Consider the following 12,948-nt stretch of genomic DNA (forward strand, 5'->3'; position numbering starts at 1 on the left):
CAAGCAACCCAAGAATCAAAGAGAAAGAACGCAAATGCCCAATCTCAGATATCAAAGAGGTATCATCACACATGATCCCATAGGCATCAAAACAATAATAAAGGAACACTACAAATAATTCTGTGCCCACAAATTTGATAATTTGGATGAAACAGATACATTCTTGAAAGATACAAATTAGTAAACCCACATAATGAGAAAAAGGCTGAATAGCGCTGTATGTAATTAATTTTAAAAAAGAATCAATAATTAATATCTTTCCAAAAAGGAAAGCTTCACTGATAAATTCTACAAAATACTTAAGGAAAAAATTATACTAATTCTCTGCAATCCCTTCCAAAAAGTAGAGGCAGAGGAAATACTTTCTAATTCATACCATTCATTCATAATGGTAGTCTATGAGGCTACTATTATGCTATTACCAAAAATAAAGACATTACAAGCAAATTAATGATTAATATCCAAGTGATTAATTTCATGTACTTAGATGTGAACCTTCTTGCAACAATCCAAAAATGACTTTCAAAAACTGCATAAAAAGAATTCTACACCAATGCAGTGGGATTTATTTATTGGTTCAACATTCAAATATCAATGTAATTTATCTTATCTACAAAAGCAATTGTAGAAAACATATAAAACGAGCAAAAAGATTTAAAAAAAACTTAAGATCAGAAGTGAAACAGCAACAATCATAACAATACAACAACTGAAATCATTCCAGTCCTTAAGGAAGCAGCTGGTCCACCTCACCAGTTCAATCTAGTCCTATTAAATGCCAATGGAAACAAACACACACACACACACAAATACACACACACACAAATACACATACACACACAAATACACACACACACAAAGTAGGCCAGGCAACTACGAGGGGCCTCCTTCCTTCTACCTTTTCTCATAGAGTCTGAATGAAAATCTTTAAATACAGCTGTTTATATACTCATTTCACAGAAGAGAGAAAACAGATTCTCAAAAAACAGAACAGCCTACCTTGGATCAACCAGCTCATGAGTGACAGGTGTAGAAAAGGACACCAGGTCTGATAGCAAAGCACTTGGCACTGAGGTGGATTGGGTCTTAGAAATCAACAAAGATAAAACTACCAAGGAACAATGAAGAGTCCATCTGGAAAACTGATAGATGATGACGGGCAATGAGGACGGTATTAAGAAACAAGAACGTGGCCTGGCTGTTAGGCTCAGTGGTTGAGCGTCGGCCCAGTGTGTGAATGTCCCAGGTTCAATTCCTGGTCAGGGCACACAGAAAAAGCAACCATCTGTTTCTCTGCCCCTCCGTCTCCTCTTTCTCTCCCTCTCTCTCTTCCCCTCCTGCAGCCATAGCTCCACTGATTTGAGTACATTGGCTCTGGGCACTGAGGATGGCTCCATGGAGGCTTGGTTTCAATCATTGCCCCAGATGGGCAGAGCATTGGCCCCAGATGGGTCTTGCTGGTGGATCCCAGTCAGAACACATGAGGGAGTCTGTCTCTCTCTCTCCCTTCATCTCACTTGGAAAAGAAAAAGAAACAAGAAAGTAAATTCCCACCACACCAGAAAGCATGTCAATCACCCTCTCCCCTTCACACTTCTTGATGCATGAGCAGCATCATGCTGGAGCTCATGAAGCTGAAAGAAGGAGGGAGGGCAATCAGAGAGGTGCATACAACACCATGAGATGAATGCATAGGGTATGCAGAGCGCTATGGCAATCCTGGGGGAGGGGTACACAGCCACACCTGGGGGCTCATAGAAGGCATCACAGAGAAGGTAACGGGTGAGCTGAACCTTAAAGAATGAACTGACATCAAAGACCTCAATTCTCAACTCTTCCATTAAAGAACTGTGATGCCACATAACTATATCATCTCTCTGGACTTTGTAATTTTTCATTTATTAGATGAGGAAAGGTAGAGGAGTTTCTAAAAGTTCTCTCAGCTCCATCAGTCCAGATTCTATAAATCTGTAAGAAAATGGAAATTTTGTTTGATATTTTTTCCCCTTCCCTCTTTCATGTTACGCCGTGTTTTTCCTTCCTCTCTGGCTTGCTTCGGGGATCCACACTCCCCTGCCACACCCCCTCACCAACACTAAAAAAATAGAGGGAGCAAAGGAAAGTTTTAAAATGACAAGTGCCTTTACTCTTCGCGAAGTTTAACACGCCTTTAGTCATCTGCTGTGGATTACTTTGGCTTTATCCACTATGTATTCTGTCAGTCAATAAAAAAGGTACCACTCACCACACCACCAACCACAACGTACGTGTGAGGACTCTCCCATGGAAACAAGGGACTCTTTTTTGTGGCATTATACAAAGACCAACTCGCTACATTATATTTCACTAATATTTTTGAAATTTTAACATAGGATTTCAACTGTTAGGCAGATGGAATCTCTAATAATTCTATTACATTTCTTTTCTTTCTTTTTTTTTTTTCCTTTCTGAAGCTGGAAACGGGGAGAGACAGTCAGACAGACTCCCGCATGCGCCCGACCGGGATCCACCCAGCACGCCCACCAGGGGCGACGTTCTGCCCACCAGGGGGCGATGCTCTGCCCCTCCGGGGCGTCGCTCTGCCGTGACCAGAGCCACTCTAGCGCCTGGGGCAGAAGCCAAGGAGCCATCCCCAGCGCCCGGGCCATCGTTGCTCCAATGGAGCCTTGGCTGCGGGAGGGGAAGAGAGAGACAGAGAGGAAGGAGGGGGGGAGGTGGAGAAGCAAATGGGCGCTTCTCCTATGTGCCCTGCCCAGGAATCGAACCCGGGTCCCCCGCACGCCAGGCCGACGCTCTACCGCTGAGCCAACCGGCCAGGGCTCTATTACATTTAATACATTAAAATGTTTTATTGTTTAAGGACTATTTTTTAGATACACTGAAGGGGGGGAAGGTGATGAAAAATGCTGAGTCACTATAGAATACAGAAGGAAAAGAGAAAAGTGCAGAGAAATGGATAGAGTTGTACATTGGATTTTGGCTAGGTTTAAAGGACAGGGATGAATTGTAGAACCAACAGATGCTCATCCAGTTCCCCAAAACTTTTCCATTACCAGCTAAAGAAAACCAGCATCCTATGAGTATATTCAGCCAGCAACTGGGATCAAATCTATAGAGAAACAAGGAACCTCAGTCTTGGAGAGAACAGAATCCCAGACGCAGCTTTTGAGTGCTGTGTGACTTTGAAGAAATTCTTTAGCCTCTCTGACTCTCAGTCCCCTCATGTGCAAAATAAAGTTTTGGGATTTCTTTTTATGCCTAAAGTCACGTGGGGGAATAGGGAGTGAGAAAAAGAGGTTTTAGGTCTTACTATCCAGGTTCATTCATTCATTCCTTTAGTCCTCAAGTCGATATTATACGCTTACTAGGTAAACAGCACTAAGGATATCATGGTGAGTAAAAGCAGACAAGAAGCTATAAAAAAAATAATAAGTGCACCAATAAAAATCAAGGTGCATTTCTGAAGTGGGCAGTGGAACAATGTGTAACACCAGGAGAAATGTGATGTGTGCTAACATATATTGTGCTTGTGATTGAAGTAAAGAGAAGAGAAAATGGAAGAGAAGGTGCCTGGCCTGATCTGAGGAACTGCAAACCGTAATGATCTAATCAAGGACAATAGGCTTCCAGGAAAGTTAAAGGAGAGCGCTGAGGAGAAGGAGGGATCCCAAACTTTAATGTTATTGAGACCAAAACAGGGTTTTTCAAACATGTGGGTCATAGTTAAACACAGTAAAAGGCTGCTCAAAGGTTAATTAATATCAGCATTGAGAAACATCCATTGAACTGTACAACAAGAACGCCATCAGTGACTTAAATGAGGGCAGTAACAATGGGTAGATGGGCAGACTCATATTTATCAATACTAGTGTTGTGATGGTGAACAATTCTTAAGGCCACTTTGAGCCTCAGTTTCTCTAGCTGTAAAAATGGAGCTAAACCCATTTACTTCAGAGGGATTTCCACAATGTTTGGCAGAGCACATGTTCATTAAATATTTCCCTGCCTGTTCAAGATTCATTCAAAAAAACTGTTCTTTCATGGCATCAATTCAGATGGAACTTGGCCCCAAATTTTTCTTCATGGGGTTAATCAGAAAAACCATTATGAAATTAACTCCAACAGGCAATTATACTAAAATAGCTTCTAGGTAATAATCCATATAAAAGTGTGCATATGGCCTGACCAGGCAGTGACACAGTGGATAGAGCATTGGAATGGGACTCGGAGGACCCAGGTTCAAAACTCCAAGGTCGCTGGCTTGAGCGCAGGCTCATACCACCTTGAGTGCATGGTCACTGGCTTGAGCATGGGATCATAGACATGACCCCATGGTTGTTGGCTTGAGCCCAAAGGCCACTGGCTTGAAGCTCAAGGTCATTGGCTTGAGCCCAAGGTCACTGGCTTGAGCAAGGGGTCACTTGCTCTGCTGTAGCCCCCTGGTTAAGGCACATATGAGAAAGCAATCAATGAACAACTAAGGTGCTGGAACAAAGAATTGATGCTTCTCATCTCTCTCCCTTCCTGCCTGTCTGTTCCTATCTGTCCCTCTCTCTGTCTCTCTCACTAAAAAAATAAAATAAAAGTGTGAATATGTCTGCAAATGAAATCAAAATGAAAAATATCACTGAGTACGTAATTCAGAAGAATTACATAATAGAACTCATGAACCAGTCATAGTGTTGACAGTAGTGTTGTCATTAAAATTTTCTTTCTTCCCTTAAGGTATATCCTGAATCAAACTTTCCACTCTCAAAATGACACCTCACTTATGACCCTATCCTTTTGTAAGAATTAAAACAAACACACACCTCACTTAGATTCCTTCCTGTCGAAATCCTTCAGCGAATAAACACTATCTACAAAGCTACATGGGATTTCCCTCTTGCTTCTGCTTTATCTGGAGGAACAGGAGTCAGGATTACCTTTGGCTCCATGGAGGTTAAGCTCCAATCACAGAGTTATGTGTGTACATACATCATCTCACCTAAGCGCCTAGCAATCGTGCCAGGTAATTATGACTGGTCCCAGCAGATGCTAGAACTGAGGTTCATGGAGGTTAAATACCTTACAAGGCTGACATGCGGCAGAGCCAGAATCTGAAATCAGACTTCTCTGATTCTAAAACCTAAGACACTCGGTTACACCAATTTTTCCAAACTCAGTGGTGTAACAATATGGGGTGAGAGGGTGAAAAAGGAGTCCAACAGTAATATTGGCAGTAAAGAAGTATATTATCATATTGTTGCTATTTAGCAAATAAAATTATAGAATACAATATAGATTTAAATTTGAGATAAATAAAGATATATTTTTCTATAAGCATGTCCCATGAAATATTTTGGACAAATCTTCACTAAAAACATTATTTGTTGTTTATCTAAAATTAAAATTTAACTGGGCATCCTATATTTTATGGAAGGCATGCAGTAAAGACATTGGTACGTGCTCTTGTTGACAGTCACAGCTGTGCTCCCAGACAACACTCAATACCAACTGCCATCATATAAATGCCCAGGCTAGCTAGCTGAGTCTTCATATAACCCCAACCCCAGCCTCTGTCTCTTTGCAATTGCACAAGGGACACCAATCAAGAACCACCCAACTGAATCGGTTTAAGCTTAAACTATGAGAGATGGTCATAAATCGTTTAAAATAAGGTGTTTGTATGCTATATAGCAATAGATCACTGGAAGAACATAATTTTTGTAGGATTAAAAAATAGAAGTCCTGTAGAGCATCGGTCCGATGTGTGGAAGTCCCTGGTTCGATTCTTAGTCAGGGCACACAGGAGAAGCACCCATCTGATTCTCCACCCTTCTCGCATTCTTTCCTTTCTATCTCTCTCTTCCCCTCCCACAGCCAAGGCTCCATTGCAGCAAAGTTGGCCTGGGTACTGGGAATGGCTTCATGGCCTCCACCTTAGGTGCTAGAATGGCTCTGGCTACAATCGGAGCAACGCCCCAGATGGGTAGAGCATCACCCCCTGGTGGGCATGCCAGGTAGATCCCAGCCGGATGCATGCGGAGTCTGTCTGACTGCTTCCTCACTTCTAACTTCAGAAAAATACAAAAAATAAATAAATAAATAAAAATGGAAGTGCCACATAGAAATTTGGGAAACATTAAAATCATATTTCCATCATCAAGATTCATAAGTGCATACCTACAGCTCTAAGAATTTATGCAAAAAGTTTTTAAAACTTTGTTCAACCTAATATTTCTTTTTTTAATATTATTTATTTTTTGTTTTGTTTTAGGGATGTCTTTAGGGAGAGAGACAGGGAGGGAGTTGCTTTTACTTTAGTTGTGCATTGACTGCTTCTCATATATACCTTGGCCAGGGATCAGAGGGGCTCAAGCTGAGCCCGGGTCCCCTTGCTCAATCTAGAGACCTTGGGTTTTTCAACTATCGACCTTTGAGCTCAAGCTGGCAACCTTTGGGATTGTGTGAACAATCCCCCACTCAAGTCAGTGACCCTTGCTTAAGCAGATGAGCCTACATTCAAGCCAGTGACCTCAAGTTTTTGAACCTGCAACCTCAACATTCCAGGTTGACACTTTATCCGCCGCGCCACTGCCTGGTCAGGCTCAACCAGCATTTCTTAAATGCATATGGTTACGTAGCCCGTTCTCTATAAAACTCTCATTAACATTTTGGGAAGCAGGTGCCGTGGGGAGCTCAGTTCAAGAAATCCTACCCTATTCCATGCTACTTCCCATTCAAATCAGTTCTTCGAAGAGCCGTGATTTCAAAACGAATGAAGTGACAAATCTTGCTAAAAGAATGGGCTCTGAAAGAGAACTAAGATGTCGAAATGTGTAGAGCACACAATGTATATGGCAGTTGCATTTGCTGAACAGAAAGTACAGATACAGATTCTAATAAAGAAGAAAACAGAGAGAAGAAAAATGGGAGGGAATATTTGAGATTGAGATGGTCTACTCCAGGAAACCCAGGATGCAAAATAATGGAAGCCAGGTCTTACTTTTATTTTTAATAGAAAAGTCTCAATATGGAAGCCTTCTCTATCTTAACCTAAGTGGGAGTTTTTCAACTCAGACTTCCATGTCACAGTCTGAATTGCTTGACTTGGCTACAGCTGACAATCCAATTCAAATCCTAACTCTAAGCTGTGCTGCAGAGATAGAGTTTTACTTGTAAAATAAATCACAGTTAAAGTACAAGGAATATTTGTCTCTACCTACTTGTCTGAAATAGATATTGAGTAATAAAACTATAATTCTCTAGCACTTCTTGACATATATACCAGTTGACATATTTTCCCTCTTTAGTAGGCTGAAAGGTATTTTTTAAAGTCCTCATTTATCTTCTGTTAATAAATCATAAACATAGCATATTCTTTTGCAGGTTTCTTAAATATGAGTGTTTTTTGGAGTCAACTGCTTGAAGGGAAAGACATTTTTATTTATGATTCAACTGAGATGAAAGAAAGTAAAAAGCTGTACAAATAAATAGCTACGAACATTGCCTTCATTTTAATGTAGTTATCAAAGTACAACAGGTATTTACAATAAAATACTGCGCGGAGAGAAGGCAAGCACACAAAAGGAACCCAGAGAGATGTGGATAGGATAAATTTGTGGCCTCACTAGTTTACTTGTGAAGCTTAGGGATGTCACTGAGTGGAAAGCAGGGTCAGCATGGGCCACTAATGCAGAGCGAGTCGCTCTTCATGAAAGCTTATCTTGTTTTATCCTCTAGTTCAGTGGTCCCCAATCCCCAGGCCACCGCGACCGATACCGGTCCGTGGGCCATTTGGTACCAGTCTGCAGAGAAAGAATAAATTATTTACATTATTTCCGTTTTATTTATATTTAAGTCTGAACGATGTTTTATTTTTTTTTTTTAAATGACCAGATTCCCTCTGTTACATCCATCTAAGACTCACTCTTGACACTTGTCTGGGTCACGTGATACATTTATCCATCCCACCCTAAAGGCCAGTCTGTGAAAATATTTTCTGACATTAAACCGGTCCGTGGCCCAAAAAAGGTTGGGGACCACTGCTCTAGTTCATCTTATAGATGAGAAAACTGAGGCTGAGATAAAAAGTCAGAAGTGCCCTTGTCGGTTGCAGTAGCATAGTCTCCAGAAGTAACACCTTCTCAAAAACGTTCACATGCCCCTGGTTAAAATAATGTTCACAACCGAAGGAAATGTTAGATGAATTAGAATGAAATCCACTACAGAGCCATCTTTAATCAAATCATAAGCAACACAGTAGTCAAAGGGTTTTGGGTGAGTGTGTCTGTGTTTTTTCAATGTGTTATCTCTACTCTACCACCAACAAAACAGTCCTCGTCTCTAGAGAAGATACATTGTTCTGTTCTGGGGGTTCTATTCACATTGATATAATTATATAGGAATGGTATGCCTGGCAAGCTCAGTGCACATGGGTGGCCTTAAGCAGTGGTCCCCAACCTTTTTTGGGCCACGGACCAGTTTAATGTCAGAAAATATTTTCACGGACCGGCCTTTAGGGTGGGATGGATAAATGTATCACGTGACTGAGACAAGTGTCAGGAGTGAGTCTTAGACAGATGTAACAGAGGGAATCTGGTCATTTTTAAAAAATAAAACATCGTTCAGACTTAAATATAAATAAAACGGAAATAATGTAAGCTATTTATTCTTTTTCTGTGGACCGGTACCAAATGGCCCACGAACCGGTACTGGTCCAAGGCCCGGGGGTTGAGGACCACTGGCCTTAAGGATAGGCTCTACCCACCTCCCTCCTCTTCACTGGTCCTGCTGCCGGGGTTACTGGACTTGTCTACCCCTATATAATAAAGCAATTCTACAAGTTTATGTAGCCACCCAATCTAAGAGTGACATATCCAGAGGATATATATCCTGTTTAGTTTTGAGTCTCACTATGGTTTCTAGTTACATGTAGCCAAGAGAATGAACACCCTAGCGACATGGTAAACAGGTCTAAGTTGTCACTGAGTAGAGAAAAATAAGTTAGTTATAGGTATGTAAGAGTAGAAGCCAAGAAACCAAAAAAACTCCAAATGGTATTATATAATACTATTTAAACTCTTAAAACTCCAACTTTAAGATCAACAAGAAATCTAACAAGACCAAGACCTTTGAGAGATCCCTGAGGTTCCTTGAAAAAATAAACCATTTAAACCGCCCCTTCATTTAAACTTTAGAGAACGATAATGAATAAGCCAGTTCTATGAAAGTCCTAACTTCACATCCTTGACCTTACCACTTCTTGTCAAAAGTTTTGAATTTATCTTTTTTCATTCAATAATTGTACTCAAAAGTCTTTTATAGCACTTAGATTTCTGTGCACTTTTTTAGTTTTCAATTCAATTCTCATGACAATCCAGAGAAACTTGACCTAATTTTACAGATAAGAAGTAAACCAAGACCAACAGGACTTCAGTGACTTGCCAGATGACCCAGCTACTTAGAAACATGCAAGGCTGCGATTTAGACTTGGTTTCGTTTGGTTGGTTGTTTACATGTCATCAACTTTTTAAATGTTTCTCAATGTATGTCTTTCTCATTTCCTTGTACTGGTTCTGTATTCAATTTATGGTGAGAGTATCAGGTAATGCTCAGAGTTATTTGAGATCATCACAGGAAGGTGAAAGGAATCTGACTTTCCAAGATGGAAATCACATTGAAGAAAAGGAATCTACTATGTAACAAATGTGTGACAACTGCACTAAAGTGTGTGGAGGAAATTGGTGTGGCTCTAAGTAACTTTGCAAATGAGTGGAGACCATCAGGTTAAAGGAACTGCACATATGTATCGCACCATAGTTGATACAGTTGTTTCTTGTAGGAGTAGAGGTTACCAAATCTGAAGTCACTGTACATGTATGCTTGGACTGAACATCGGAGTAAATGTATGGTAGATAGTAGAAAGCAGGTTTTTCATTGCTAGTGTGGGAGATTACAGATAAGGAAGGAAGGGGAGGTTAGAATGAATCTGGATTAGAGTTGGAGACATCAGTATGAACTCATGTTTAGCTTAATATAGAGACAGATGGATAAATATAAAAAGAGTTATTGATGTGTGTGTATATACATCACACACAGTTTAGTAAACATATATATTTTACACAGTTTAGTAAACATATATATTTTCCAAGTTTTAATTGCTAAGTGAACCTAAAGAAATGATATCCTAATAACAATGAGCATATCTAGTGCCCAGATCTAAGTTTTTAACCATATAACGAACCAGGAGTCCTAGAGAAATGAATGGACAGGGACAGGACAGGGAATATACAAGATGAGGTTGGACTACCCTGTAGTATCAGAAAAAGAGGAGGTGCTCAAAATAAAAAATAATGGGAGTTATGTCAAAGAGATCCAAGAGCCAGCTGGAAGTCCTCTCAATAGCCAACACTGGAACGATTTGAGTGACAAAACAACTATCATAGTTTTGGGTCATATAACCCAGCATGTAAACATCCATATGTCCATACTGATATAAACACATGATTAAGTAAATAAGGAAGAATAGGGAAATGAGGATGGCAGAGGTAGAAGTGGGCTAAGGCGGTATACATGGGGCTGGAAAGAGACTTCACTTTGGGTGGCTAGCACACGATGCAGTGTGCAGATGATGTTTTATTGAGTTGTACACTTAAAACCTGTATGGTTTTTTTAAACAATGTCACCCTAATAAATAAAATAAAATAGGGAAAAATCGGCAAACCTCCTGTGCAAAAGATTTTCAAATAATTTATGTAGATACTTCTTCTCAAAGGCGTGAAGCATAACACCCTACTCCTTCCATCCAAAGTGTGGGCCACACATAATGCTTTCCTTCCAAAGAGTACAGTATGGGAAGAGGAGGGAGGAGTAATTTTATGGTTGAGAAATCTACGTCAGCCAGGTGATCAAGCTTAACATCATCAGTCAGAAGTCATGTGGAAAGCAAAAACTCTTGGGATGGTATGACTAGCATCATCTGTGGACCTATTACCACAATCTATTCAGGAGAGAAAGTCAAACAAATATCCATGAAAGGTCAGTCTAGAAAACATCTACCACTGCTTCTCAAAACTGTCCAGGTCATCAAAAACAAAGAAAGTCCGAAAAACTACCACAGTTCAAGCCTCAGGAGACATGATAACTGAATGTGATGGGGTATCCTGGACGGGCTGCTGGGACAAAACGGAAAAGATGTTCCATAAAAACTGAGGAACTCTACATAAAGTATGGGTTCTAGTCAACAATAATCTAGAATATTGGTTCATTAACTGTGAAATGTCCCATCCTAATGTAAGATGATTATAATAGGGCCATGTGGCAATCTTTTGTATGATCTTTGTAATGTTCATGTAAACAGAAATTTATTAGAAAATAAAAAGTTTAATTTTAAAAACCACACACACAAAGCTTCTAAATGGAATACACACACACAGACACACACACATACACACATACATACACACATATATTTTAATTCTGGTTTCTCTGATGGTATTTTGGGAGTCATTAACATGCACAGATGAAGGGAGCAAGCACACAATGGCATAGATATTCCAACATATAAAATATTTAAAATTACCCTTATGTAGCTTAGGCAGGTACTCTCTTCTTTTTTTTTTTTGTACCCCTCTGAAGCTGGAAATGGGGAGAGACAGTCAGACAGACTCCCGCATACGCCCGACTGGGATCCACCCAGCACGCCCACCAGGGGGCGATGCTCTGCCCCTCCGGGGCATCGCTCTGCCGCTACCAGAGCCACTCTAGCGCCTGGGGCAGAGGCCAAGGAGCCATCCCCAGCGCCGGGGCCATCTTTGCTCCAATGGAGCCTTGGCTGCGGGAGGGGAAGAGAGAGACAGAGAGGAAGGAGGGGGGGGGGGAGAGGTGGAGAAGCAAATGGGCGCTTCTCCTATGTGCCTGGCCGGGAATCGAACCCGGTCCCCCGCACGCCAGGCCGACGCTCCACCGCTGAGCCAACCGGCCAGGGCCTACTCTCTTCTATCTTATCTGATTTCCCTTCTTTAGTACATTTTTCTAGGGCTTATATTAAGATTAGTCATCGCGGCACCCTGAATAGTCACCGGTTGGCAGTGGGAAGCAGTGGTGAGGACACGTTGGGCAGGGTAGTCTGGGATTTAAATATTTACAGAGGATAGGCCGGCACACTGGGCACACCACACGTGGATAAGGAGGAGGTAGCCATATGCTCAAAAGCTTTCATTAATCCTAGACTCCAGAATCCGAGGTTAAACTGGTAAAGTAGAGCACATTAATTGCAAGTTCCAGCACTAATTAAAATGCTTTCCTCTACTTGGTCAAAAAAAAAAAAAAAAAAAACTTCATTGGGCATGAGAAGCATTTTTGTCCTACATCAATTCTAAGCACCGTGAATGAATATAATGGAAGAACTTAACCCAGCATGGTACAAAATGAAAGATTCTCTCTCAATGAATGGCATGGGAAGCCAGAGGAGGAGGAGGAGAAGGAGGGTGGCGCCACAGCAGTCGGTAGGGAGGGGACTGGAAAATTGTACTTTATATTCCGATCACTTTAACAATCCCGGCAGGTTCTGATCTCCTCAGCTATCCAATTTTCCTCATTCCTAAAGAGAGCAAACAAAGCAAAAGAAAACAACCCCGGGCCTCAAAATAGCAGGTTTCAAACACTGAGAACCATGAAGCATGCAACACCTTATGGCCCCCTGCTGTGTGTGATTTTTTGAGTTTGGGCACCCGGGAGCGACGGAATACAGGCAAATGAATCACTCCACTCACCAGTTATCCATCCACGAATCCCAGCTCTGGGAGGCTGTTCAGGAGCCTTAAGAAGTTGCAAACTATAAATACTAATAAAAACCCAAACTGAGTGCTCTTGATCTCCAACCACGAAGCCCTGAGCACATCTGTGAAAGGTCCTCCCTCCAGCTTCTCCGGGGCGCTTTTGATGCGCTCATCTTCGGCAGGC

At 41.2% G+C, this 12,948-nt stretch overlaps 1 protein-coding gene across 1 annotated transcript in view; it reads right to left on the reverse strand.

The window, feature by feature from the left end:
• The window catches only part of LOC136313985 (uncharacterized), a 601,801-nt gene that overhangs the window by 196,649 nt on the left and 392,204 nt on the right, over nt 1-12,948 (reverse strand). The gene's annotated exons all lie outside the window — the stretch shown is intronic.

This window comes from Saccopteryx bilineata, chromosome 10, assembly GCF_036850765.1.
Source record: "Saccopteryx bilineata isolate mSacBil1 chromosome 10, mSacBil1_pri_phased_curated, whole genome shotgun sequence".
Classification (NCBI taxonomy): domain Eukaryota; kingdom Metazoa; phylum Chordata; class Mammalia; order Chiroptera; family Emballonuridae; genus Saccopteryx; species Saccopteryx bilineata.